The sequence below is a fragment of the Bubalus kerabau genome, chromosome 1 (genome assembly GCF_029407905.1).
Source record: "Bubalus kerabau isolate K-KA32 ecotype Philippines breed swamp buffalo chromosome 1, PCC_UOA_SB_1v2, whole genome shotgun sequence".
Classification (NCBI taxonomy): Eukaryota; Metazoa; Chordata; class Mammalia; order Artiodactyla; family Bovidae; genus Bubalus; species Bubalus kerabau.
The window spans coordinates 206,833,503-206,846,338 of record NC_073624.1 but is presented as its reverse complement, the minus strand read 5'-3'; positions in this window follow the sequence as shown (position 1 = coordinate 206,846,338).

Below are 12,836 nucleotides of genomic sequence, written 5' to 3'. Positions count from 1 at the left end.
ATTGTACACCACCACCATCATCACCTGTAGGATTCTGGGTTAACCCCCTTCATGTATGAGAACCGATACATATGTGAATGTTTGTACCCAGTGTCATGTGCATACACGCCTGGAGGAGGGTGGCTAGGTGAGTGTTTCTTGAAGGAGCAGGTGCATGTCTGTTGAGTGTGCATCTCTGAAGCAAAGAGGAAGAACTTTCTAGGAAGTTGGGTTTATATAGTATTGCCTGCCGTGTGATCCTGTCCCCCTCCCCCACCTCTCTCCTCTTCCATCTTTCTCTCTGTTTCCATCTCCCCTCGCCACCCCCACCACACACACGCTTCCCTAGAGGCTATGATTTGCTAAAATTTGGCCTACATCAGGACCAGTGTCCAGAAAGGAGTGAGGAACCATGGATGCTATTATATTAGAAATCTCAGACCTTCTCAAAAGCCTTTAGCCTCTAGCAAAACTGAAATGGGGGCAGATCCCAAGGGTGGTGTGCCTGGGTGTGGAAGCAGGACCATGCGTGATGGAGTGGATACAAATATGATCTGAACATGAGAAGTGCTTGTGTATGTGCGTGTGTATGTGTGCACAGGAGTGGTATCAGGGGGGTGGCTGCTGCCCGTGCTCTGGTACAGTCTGCTTGTCTCCATGGCGCCTGTTGCCACACACGCTTGCTTTTCAGAAAGTCACTGGGATTGTTTATTCCACCCCCGGCCTGGGCGCCAGCCAAAGAACTGCAGGCACTTGTTTATCTTCTGGTGTGCACGAGTGTGTGTGGCTTCCCAGAGGCAGACCAACCCAAGATTCACATACACACACACTCACTTGGGTGTGGGTGACCATGTTGGTTGTCACAGGATGAACCTGAACGCCAAGACAAGCCACAATCTGCGCCCAGGCAGACTCTCTACATGGGGACAAAGACGACCCTCAGTAACTCCAGGCAGACACACCATCAATTTAGCAACCCCTAAAGCTCCAGGGAAGTGGGAGACTGGTTGCCCTGGCTATGATCCTGTGCTCTGCCTCCAGCCATGAAACTAATCACCACACACTGATTGGCCAGGACAGGGTCACTGCCTACCCCTAAAGATGGCAGTGGGGCCCATCCCACTCCACCACATGCACTGGAGTGAGGAGGTAGATCCCCAAGGAAAACAGAGGTGCTGTGGTCAGATAAGGGTACAGAGTGCTGGGCTTGCCATACCCTGGCACCCACCAGGAGTGTTACACTATGCTTGGTGCTTGAGGACTTTTTCCTCCCTTCATCCTCCTCAGAGCTCTGAGAAGTAAGAATTACAAATGATGAAGCTGAGGCCTAGAGAGATCTCAGTCAAGGCCACACACACTAGTAACTGGCAAAGTCGGGATCTGAATCTACACTGCTTACATCCATGTCCTTCTTGATCTTCCACTCTACCTTGGCAAGTGTTTTGTTCTGTTGTCTGGAAATTTTCATTTTTAAACATGTGTTTATCAACAAGTCCTCATGGAACAAGAGTTGTTGGAGAGTGGAAAAGGGCACAGATGGAAAGAGGCCCTGACTGTGCCCATGTAGCAGACATGGCTGGAGCTCTGTCCACATCTCCTCTGGTGATTTTACTATCTCTGTGCCCTCCAGTCAGACTATAACAGCCAGGTTATTGTTCAGTCACTAAATTGTGTCTGAGTCTTTGCAACCCCATGGACTTCAGCTTGCTAGGCTTCCCTGACCCTCACTATCTCCCAGAGTTTGCTCAAATTTATGTGCACTGAATTGCTGATGCTATCTAACCATCTCATCCTCTGCTGCCCCCTTCTTTTGCCTTCTGATGCTTTCCCAGCATCAGAATCTTTTCCAGTGAGTTGGTTCTTTGCATCAGGTGGCCAAAGTATTGTAGCTTCAGCTTCTGCATCAGTCCTTCCAATGAATATTCAGGGTTGATTTCCTTTAGGATTGACTGGTTTGATCTCCTTGCAGTCCAAGGGACTCTTAAGAGTCTTCCCCAGCACCACAATTCAAAAGCATCAATTCTTTGGCACTCAGCCTTCTTTATGGTCCAACTGTCACATCCATACATAACTACTGGAAAAATCATAGCTTTGACTATATGGACCTTTTTCAGCAGAGTTATGTCTCTGTTTTTTAATACACTATCTAGGTTTGTCATAGTTTTCCTTCCAAGAAGCAATCTTGTTTTAATTTTGTGGCTGCAGTCAATTTCTGCAGTGATTTTGGAACCCCCCAAAATAAAATCTGCCACTGTTTCCATTGTTTCCCCATCTATTTGCCATGAAGTGATGGGACCAGATACCATGATCGTAGTTTTTTGAATGTTGAGTTTTAAACCAGCTTTTCCACTCTCCTCTTTCACCCTCCTCAAGAGGCTCTTTAGTTCCTTTTCACTTTCTGCCATTAGAATGGCATCTGAGATTATTGATATTTCTCCCGGCAATCTTGATTCCAGTGATTCATCCAGCCCAGCCGTTCACGTGATGTACTCTGCATATAAGTTAAATAAGCAGGGTGACAATATATAGCCTTGATGTACTCCTTTCCCAATTTGGAACCAGTCCATTGTTACATGTCTGGTTCTAACAGTTGCTTCTTGACCTGCATACAGGTTTCTCAGGAGGCAGGTAAGGTGGCCTGGTATTCCCATCTCTTTAAGAATTTTCCACAGTTTATTGTGATCCACACAGTCAAAGGCTCCAGAATAATCTACAAAGCAGAAGTAGATGTTTTTCTGCATCTTTGTCAAAGAACTGTATCAGGCTGTGTAAACCACTTTGTCTACCTGCACTGTGGGCTAGAAGTGCCTGGGAATTAACACACAGCCCATGGGCTGGCTCTTCCCCAAGGTCTGCCAGATACTGGGATATAAATACACAAGCTCCCTTGCTCTTGACCAGGGGAATTCTAGATGTGCATTTACCCCATTTCTCAAGACTTCCTGCAGGATTATCAATCACTCACCATGGTAGCTGACTTGATAACCACCTCTCATTGGATGCCTTCTCTGCCTGGGTCACCTTCCCACTTGCCTGCTGGTGTCCCTGCACTTCCCAAATAAACCACATTTCCTCAAGCTTCATTTCAGGGTCTGTGAGCCGCCCCAGGGTGCTGGATCCCATCCTATCCTTCCACACTGAGCATCTGGACTCAGCCATTATGATCTCCTTTCTTGGCATCTCCCTTTCCCTCTTTACTGCCCCCCTCCAATCAGGACTTAAATACCTCCAATGCCCTGGAGAGACTATCAAATCTCCTTTCTTGCTCTAAACCCAAACTTTAGAGAGTCATCTACTTGTCCTCTCCACTTCCTTGGTTCCATTAATTCATCAGTTCCTGCCCCGCCTCCCCAGTCTGGCTTCCACTCCCACCACTCCACTGACTGTGCTTTCATCAAATTTCCATTGTCTTTTTTTCAAGTCCAGAGGATATCTCTCAGGCTGTATCTTGTCTTCCTGATGCAGTTGACCCTGACCTCCTTCTAGAATGTTCTCTCCCCTTGGCTTCTGAGACATCACACTCTCCTGGGTATCTTCTGGGTTTTCTCATACTACTCTCTCATTCTTTGCAGCCTCCTTTCCCTTTAATATTGGTGTTCCTCGGGGTGGGCCTAGGGTACCTTGTCTCACCCTATTTGGTCTATACTCTCCCCTCGTGTCCCAACACACCTCTCATGACTTCCATCACCAGCTCCCTGCCCTGTCTCCAGCCTTGGCTACTTCAGAGCTCAGTTTTGGACTCAGATGTCTCAGTGCAGCTGTTTCACAAGTCCCTTCTTTCCCCAGGGTTCATCAGATTCTCCATCCATTTGGCTCCCCAAGGTAAGCCCTCAGAGAGGCAGTAGAATCCTCTCACACTCGCATTCACCACATGACCCAGACCTGTTGACTTTACCCCTAAATAGTTATCAAATCTGGCCCCTAGTATCCATTCCAATGGTTCAGCCATCATTACCTCTCACCTGCTATGGCCTCCTCACTCATGCCCTGATCCTGCTGTCATCCACACTCGCCCTGCCCCCTCCCCCCGGGGGGATGGGAGTGCTTTTTAGATCACAGCCACGTTCCTGCTACTGCTTGTGTCTTGTGAACCTACCCAAAGCTTGCTGTCTTCATGTGTATCATGGGGCCAACGATGTATACCTTGAAGGGCTTCAGGGAAAATAAAATGAAACCATGAGTGTAGAATAGAGTTTGTAAACTGTGAAGCGAAATGCTTTTGTGGTAAAAGCAATTTTCAGGGCTAAAGACGCCGGGTTCCTTGGTGCTGTCCGTGGTGCTGAAAGTTGGTTGGGCGCTCCCCATTTTCTGCTTCCCTGGGATGCTAACTGAAGACGTCAGTCCGATAGGTTTTTGGGGTTTTTTGTATTGTTTTTTTCTGTATGTGTGCCATCTAGATTTAAAAAAATTTTTTTTCTTTTAACGATCACAGTGACTTGTGGCTCACCAGGTAAGTCAGAGGAATAGAAAGTAAAGGTGAAGCCTGAAGTTTCAGGAGTTAGCTTCATTACCAACAAACGAGTGACCTATCACCAGTATCTGTTTTCTTATCTGATAAACGGGATATAATACATTCACATGAACTTGCTTATAAGTGATTGGAAATGGAAATTAGATGAAACCTGAAAACAAGGTAAGGTTACTGGTTAGTTTAACTTGAGGGCTTTACCATAAAAACACTGCCCCTAAATAAGCATATTAACGTTAGTTGCTACCACTTTTAGTAGGTAGCTTTACAGTACACGTGAGAGGGTTTTATCACCTTTTGGAAATTACAGACTTATTTTTCCCCTTCTGGGAAATCAAAGGGAGGGGACTATTTCTCTGCTGAGAAACGTCGAGGCGGGGTGGACAGCAAGTCCTCCTGTCCTTGGCAATTCAAATTCAGCTAAAAGCCTCTGAACACCTACTTCAGGCTCCTTCATCCTTCCAAGACTACTCACTGTAAGGTGATTCATGTTAGTCCCATCTTACAGATGGAGAAATTGAGACTCTGAAAGGTGAAATGATTTGCTGGAGGGTGGAGGAGAACCCGGCTTGCACAGATTAGGTGAGCGGGCACCCTGGCTAGGGAGGACGATAGCGGGGAAATTGAAGGCTCTCTCCCTCCTCCCGCAACCACGCAGGTCCCTCCACTCCCGGGAGCGTGGGTGGCGGCGAGACAAAGGGGACGGGGGCGGGGCGAGGTGGGGGTGTGGGAGAAGGCCGGAAGTGCGGCCAAGGAGGAGGCGGGAAATTCCGCGCAGGGGGAGCTCGGACATGGCGCAGACCTGGGTCTCTATTCAGAGGCCGAGTATCCTTGGACAACTGGCCTCCCCTCTCTGGGCCCCAGTTTTCTCCTCGGTGAAACAAGCAGAGGGCGTTCGCGGGGCTGGATTGAGTGAGATCTGAGTGACAGCGTGCCCCGCCCTCAACAGGCGCGCAGCAAATAGGCAGCCTCTCCGCCCCTCGGTATCCAGTCTGTGAAACGCTAACCGGGTCGAGGAGGGCGGGGAACCCAGGAGCCTAGCGATCGCAGTGAGGGGCTGCAGGCGAGGGGCGCCCCTCCCTCCTTTGGGCCCCTGCTTCCCTGCCGGCACCGCCCCCTCCCGGGTTCCGAGGCCGCCAGTCAGCTAGCGCGCATGCCCGGGGCGGGGCGCGGGGTGGGAGCGCGGAGCTGGCGCGGGGGACGGCTGCGCCGAGTCCGCGGGTCCGCCCGCCAGCCCGGCCGGAGGCAGCCGAGGCAGCTCGGGCAGCGGCGGTGGCGGTGGCGGGAGCCAGAGCGCAGCGCTCCGAGGAGACTGAACGGCGACAGAGCCCGGTAAGCGCCGCTCCTGCATCTGCTGCTCGCTCCCAACGGGCGGTGTCGACCCCCTTCTGCCGCTCGCAGCAGCCCCAGAGCCGCTGTCCAGGGTCCTCGAACCGCCTGGGTGGCGGGGTTTGGGCACAGCGCGCGGCGTGTGTCTGGCGTGCGCCTGGGTGAAGGTACGCGCGCTACTGGGGCGGCGGGTGTCCATTTCCAGGTTCCTCTCTGGGGCGGGGCGGGGGCGGGTCCGCAGTCCTGGCCGAGCACCCGAGGGGCCCTGCGGGCCATCCCGCCCTGTGTGTAAGACCCGGGCCCCGCGTCTGGCCTCGCCTCTGACTGCCGCTTTGTTTGGCACCGTGGTGCGGGAGGGGGCGCTTCCCGCCACCGCGGGGAAGGGGTCCGCCCGCGTTGATTCATTTTCCCCATGGAGCGGGCTCGGCGACCGAGTGGCTCTATTGGCACCATCAAGCACACTCGCTGTCGCACGCTCGATGTGGCACACACTCTGGGGGTCCACCACATATACTGTCACACACTCACCACTCGAGGCCACAGGTTTACACACACACTATGGTCCTTGATCATTCCATGAGACTCATACACATGGCCACCTGTGCACCCACCCAGTACATCTTTGCGTACACACCCAGGCATTGCTACGCACTCACATCAGCCATCGCCTATCATAGCACACACTCACCTCAGCAGTAGTCCCCATCACAACGCACTCGCAGCCACCCTGCTCTGGCCTGCTTGCGCCTGTTCACACCTGCATATCATGGTATCCCTCATGTACCCCCAGACCCTGGAGTAGGTGTGTCATACACTCCATCACACACTTTTAGCTTGCTCTCCACCCCTCAACTCCTGCGTGTCCACTCTTGCCCTCCTGTGAGTGGATGGGCAGCTGCCCTGAAGGGTGTTTCTGGAAGGAAGACTGGATATCACCCTTTGCTAGACTCCTTCTCCCATCCAGCCCCAGGCAGGACGCTTTACTGCTCTGACGGTTGTAGAAGACAAGGGGATGAGAGGGTGAGGTACAGCACACCTAGACTATCACACACACACACACACACACCTGCTGAAGTACCACAAGCCTTTGTCAATCTTATCACCATGGGTAGAGGTGATTGCAGGTGCCTGGCAGTCCTGGCTCCAATTCGGGAGGAAATCCTAAAGGGGAAATAACAGGCTGGCCAGGTCTCTGGGCCTCAGTGAGCATTCACAGGGGCTTCTCTGCCTGGGAGCAGGGCACAACAATGCGTGTGCACATACCGGCCAGCTCTCCCATGAATGAGGCTCTGAGGCCAAGTGGCCGTGAATGTGCATACCCACAGGGTCCAAATGGCCACCAGGAGACACAAACACTTAGGGCATTCCGCGCATACAGACTGCACATGTGCACACCAAGTTCTTGAGCAAAACGCAGGAGCCAGACTCTGGCTCCCCAGGCTGGCCTAAGCTGGCGCAGATGTCGACAAGCCATCTACGTGCTCCACTGCACGCTGGGTGAGCCAGCCCACACAACTGGGGGTCATTTCAACCTTTTACCTCCATCGGGAGGCAGAAGTGTGCAGGATCATCTGCCCAAAGGGTGTGCCCACAAGTGGGTTCTCACACAGAAGACACTCTTGCTTCCTCTCCTAGACACCTCCTTGTGCTGTTGCCTGTTAGATCCAGGGGACTGGGAGGACCCTTGGCATGACCCTGAAGAGCATAAAGGGGTTTTAAGAGCCATGCATCAATGTCCAAGATCTTGGCTGATATGAGTAGGAAGAACCAGGGTTTGGATTCAGACAAAACAGGCTTTGAATCAGAGCCCCACCCTCTCCCAGCTGTGTGCTCTTGGTCAAGTCTTTTCTGCCTCTGACCTCAGCATCCTCATCTTTGAAATGGGATGATAATGCCGCCCTCCTGAGACTGTTGTGGAGTCCAGATGCAAAAACAAGCCTGAGTATGCTGGGCCCAGGGCTGAGCACACTGGGAGAGTGATGGAGCTGGGTCCAGTGGGAGATGGGAGGCGAGAATGTGAGACCCCAGGCGTGGGTTGCCTTTTGGAGAAGTGACTTGAGAATACCACGGCTTTCTTGAGAGCTGGGTAAAGCCTAGCAGAACGGCAAGCCTGCTAGGAATGGTATCCTGACAGATCGTAAACCCAGGCCTCAGCCAGTTCTACTAGTATAACTACATCCTCTCCCTATTTGTGGCTTCCCAGGTGATGCTAGTGGTAAAGAACCCACTTGCTAATGCAGGAGATGTAAGAGACGCAGGTTCAACTCCTGGGTCAGGAAGATCCCCTGGAGAAGGGCATGGCAACCCACTCCAGCATTCTTGCCTGGAGAATGCCACTGACAGAGGAGCCTGGCAGTCTACAATCCATAGAATTTCAAAGGGTCGGACACGACTGAAGCGACTTAGCATGCATGCATCTCCCCCATTTGAAAGATTGGGAAACTGAGGTTCAGAGTGTGGAAAAACTCACCCAAAGTCATGTAACAAGTCAATGACTAGGCTGGGGCTTGACCCCCACATCTTTCTAACTACGTGGCCAGGCTCTTTGTCCCAACTTGGACCTTATTCCACATCAGAGAATTGTGGGCTGAGAACTAAGAAGGTAGCCTCTTATGGAACTTTCGGAAGGGACATGTTGCCAGCTTGGCCATGCCTGCCTCTTCGAACCTCAGTTTCCTTCTCTGGAAAATAAGACCAGAGCATCTTCCCAGAAGGTGTACAGGATTTGCACATAATAAGCTTTGTAAGAACATCATGTGTGCAGGGCCACCTCCTGCCTTCTTGGCATCTAGGTCAAGAGTCAGAACTCAGGTGGCTACAGACCAGGTGGATAACGCCCACGAGGGGCTGCTATAAGAAAAATGATGGTGCAAATCAGTGATCAATGGCAGCAGGCAGTCAACCTCAGTGCCCAGGACACCACTGGGAGGGGTAGAGATGGTGGCTGATTGGATCCATCTAAGGAGGCAGCCACTGCTCACTGATGCTATGAAGGAAGCACATGCAGACTGCCAAATCTTAGTTTTCCAAGAGGAGCTAGAAATCTGATTTTCACATGAACTCTTCTAATTTTTAAATGTTGATCAATAACTTAAAAAAAAATTTTTAAGCACTCCCAAGTTAATCAGACATGTCCAAGGGCGAGGTTTTGCCAGTTTGTACCTGTGTTGCTGGCCCTCCCTCCCCTGCTCCCTCCTTGGAGCACAGCTGGGCTCTGACAGACTGAGTAGATAAAAACAGGCCTTGCATGTGCACAGCCCAGCCCTAAAGTAGCAGGGACGTGCACACCCTTCATCTTCTTTAATTCTCTCTGCAGCCCTAGGGAAGCAGGGGGTAGGTTTGTTAGGGTCCCCAGTGAGAAGAAGGCACTTGCCTAAGGTCATAGAGCTGGTAAAAAATCAGGAAGCTGGTAAGTTGGGGAGCTGTCCTGACTTCTGGCCCATGCCTCACCTGGGAGAGGGAGCCTGTTGGAGGGGCCGGTGTGAGAGGACCCTGGGGCTGGGCTACCAGGGGTGAAAAGGCTGGTGAGGACTCAGAGCATACCTCCTATAGCCCTTGGCAACTCCTTCCAGCCCAAGCTCCCTATTTTGTTGTTGTTGTCTAGTCGCTAAGTCATTTTCGACTCTTTTGGAACCCCATAGACCATAGCCCACCAGGCTCCTCTGACAATGGGATTTCTCAGGTAAGAATTCCAGAGTGGGTTGCTGTTTCCTTCTCCAGGGGATCTTCCCTGGGATCCAACCCAGGGATCGAACCACTTCTCCTGCATTGGCAGCCAGATTCTTTACCACTGAGCCACCTGGGAAGCCCCAAGCTCCCCATACGCCTGCTGTTTTTATGCTGATGAAAACCAGATATAAAGAATTCCAGCAGACCTCTCCTGTGTTTCAAACCTGTCTCCCAGAAGCCTCCTGGATATCTCCCCTATAAGACCCACAGACACCCCACTTAAACTTTCCCAAAACCCAGTCCCCTACCATCCTCTGTAAGACTGCTTCTCCTCCCATCCCCCATTTTGGTGAAATCCTCACCCCCTAAGTCCCATAAGCCCAAGGCTTGGGGGACCCAGTGGTGAACAATAGCAGCTGAATCCCCATCCAGGCACCTGAGGGCTAGGTGGGGATCCAGAAGTGTAAAGGGCTATAGGCAGAATGACAAGAGTCTGGTTAGGAGTAGAACAAGAGGCCAGGGGAACCCTGAGGAAGGTGGTAGGCAAAGAAGGTCATTGGAGGAGGTGGCGTTTAAACTGAGAACTGAAGAGTTAATAAAAGCCCAGCAGGAAAGTTGTAGAGGCCAAGATGGGAGAGAATGTGAACCCCTGGTTGAACCCAAAGCAGTTTTGAGTGTGTGTGTGTGTGTACACATGCTGTGGGGGATGGAGTGCATAATGAAAGATAAAGCCCACCAAGTGAGTAAATACACAGGGGCTTAGAAGCACATTAAAGAGTTGGACTTGACCCTAAAGATAACAAGAAGTCATTAAAAGTTTCTTTTTCCCTGTTTTTTTAAAATTTTTTTCCTGTTTTTTTTTTTTAAATAATACGTGCACACATAATCAAAATTCAAGCATTGCAAAGCAGCATTAATAAAACAGTTTCTTCTATCTCCAGATATCTCTGGTCTTGCTTCCCAAAGGCAATCACTGCTAAAAGTTTCATGGGTTTCCTTCCAGAAATTTTCTCTTTTTAAATAAACCTACAGACGTGTATCTATCCTTTTCCTTGCCTACACTCACAGGAACCCACTAGCCATGCTGTCCCCTGGTTTTTTTCCTTAACTTGCCTTGAGCATCTTTCCTCATCACTCCACCCATTCTAACAGCTGTGGGGGGTGGAGGGTTTCCCATATGTTTGTCCCACATTTTACAAACCCACTTCCTGGTTTTCTTCTCATTACCAGCCATGTTCTCATGCATCATTAGTCTGATATTGATAAATGTCCTTCCAAAAAGATTGCAACCAATTTATTTCCCCTAAAAGAGCAAGGAGGGCTTTGAGCCAAGAGTGGCATGGTGGGACCAACGTCACAGAAAGGGCATTCAGTCATTTATTTAACAAACATGTATTGGAAACCACTTGCTTACTATGTGCCAGTCATTGTTCTCAACCCTGAGACGACATCAGTTAACATGGCAAAGTCCCCACACTCCTGGAGCGGACATTCTCATGGGAGAGACACATCATGGGCAATAAACAAGCATATGCAATTTGAGGATGAAGACAGGTACCAGAAAGAAAAATGGAGCAAGGCAAGGGGGAAGGAGAGCATCAGCCAGTGTTGGAAAGGAGGCTACTTTATACTGGATGTGTCAGGGAAAGCTTCAGGGAGATGCAGATGTTAGGAGCGAAAGCATTTCAGGCAGAGAGGAGACAGCCAGTGCAAAGGCCCCAAGGTAGTAGGTTCAGGGACCAACAGGGCAGACGGGTCGCTGAAGCAGAGAAATCAGGGGAGAGCAGTAGGAGACAAGACCAAGAGCTGTGACAGGGCCAGAAAATGCAGGAACTTGTGGGCTATGGTGAGGAGTTTCCCTGGTGGCACAGATGGTAAAGAATCTGCCTGTAATTTGGGGGATCCAGATTCAATCCCTGGGTTGGGAAGATCCCCTGGAGAAGGGAATGGCTACCCACTCCAGCATTATTGCGTGGAGAATTCCATGGACAGAAGAGCCTGGCGGGCTACAGTCCGTGGGGTTGCAAAGAGTTGGACACAGCTGAGTGACTAACATTTTTACATTGCATGAAATGAGGACACTACATGGTTCTGGGCAAAGGAGGTCTGCCTTGAATTTTACTAAGATCCCTCTGGCTGCTGTGTTGAGAATAAACAAATAGAGTGAAGGATAAAGCAAGAATAATTCCAGTCAGAGATGGTGTGGGTTTGGCTCAGGATAGTTGCCAAATTCTGGATTTATTTGAAGGTAGATCCATTATGTTTTGCTCGGATGTTGGGCTGGAAGGTTTGAGAAGAAGTTGAGGGATCTTGGCCTGAGCACTACAGTGTGGCTTTGAAGATGTCCGGAGGAAGAGGTCTGTGGGAATCAGAGCTCTGCTTGCCTTGGCTGCTGAGTGTATGAAAAAACTGAATTGCATGCTGATCCAGCGGCCTGCCAGATCCTCTCCCTGGGTGTACCCCAGGTACCACACACTCAGTTTGTCCAAAATGCAACTCTCCCTTTCCCCAGATGTCTTGCCCAGCAACACCCCCACCCTAGTCAGAATCCTGCAGACCACCCCCATGATCACCTCTTACATCCAGTTGGTTCCTGTCAGTTTCCCTCGGACCTCTCAAAGCTGCCAACTCTTCATCCCCACCACCTTTGCCGTACCATCTCTCATCTAGACCATCACAGAAAAAGGGCTGGGTAAATGAATGAAGAGCAGGATGCATGAGAGGTTGAATAAATGATTGGCCAACCCCTCCTCTCCAGCCTCCACACTACCCCTAAGCAATCTTTGAAAACACACATTTCAGACTGTGCCCTTTCCTCAATTGTAAACCATTCCCATTTCCCCAGGGCCTACACAGATATAAACTGGTGATCCACAGACATACTTTGGCCCAAATACCAGATTTTTTAAATCTTGAATTAATTGGGATATTTTACATTAAACTTCTGTATTTCCCACTTTTGACTGATACTACCAGGATGCATTTCTCCAGGACAGTACTTGGCTAATGGAGTATGGTCCCCCCTTTAGACAGGGCACGTGCTCTCCAGTTTGCCTTAGTCCCGACCACTCCCTACTGTTTAGGACCCAGTCTGCTTCCCTCAATTAGATTACCTACCTGGCCCCTATGGCATCAGAATTTGTGACCAGGCATCCTGGTAGTATCAGTCAGAAGTGGGAAATACAGAAGTTTAATGTAAAATATCCCAATTAATTCAAGATTTTAAAAATCTGGTATATGGCCTAAAGAAGAACAGCGTAACTTCTAGGTAGCATGTTGCATGGGGTGGGCTGAAAAGGGAGGGTGAAGAGTTAGATTGTGGCCAAGTTGTGAAGGGCCTTGAATGCCCTTTTAGGAAGCCTGGCCTTTATCCAGAGGGCCAATGGGAGCA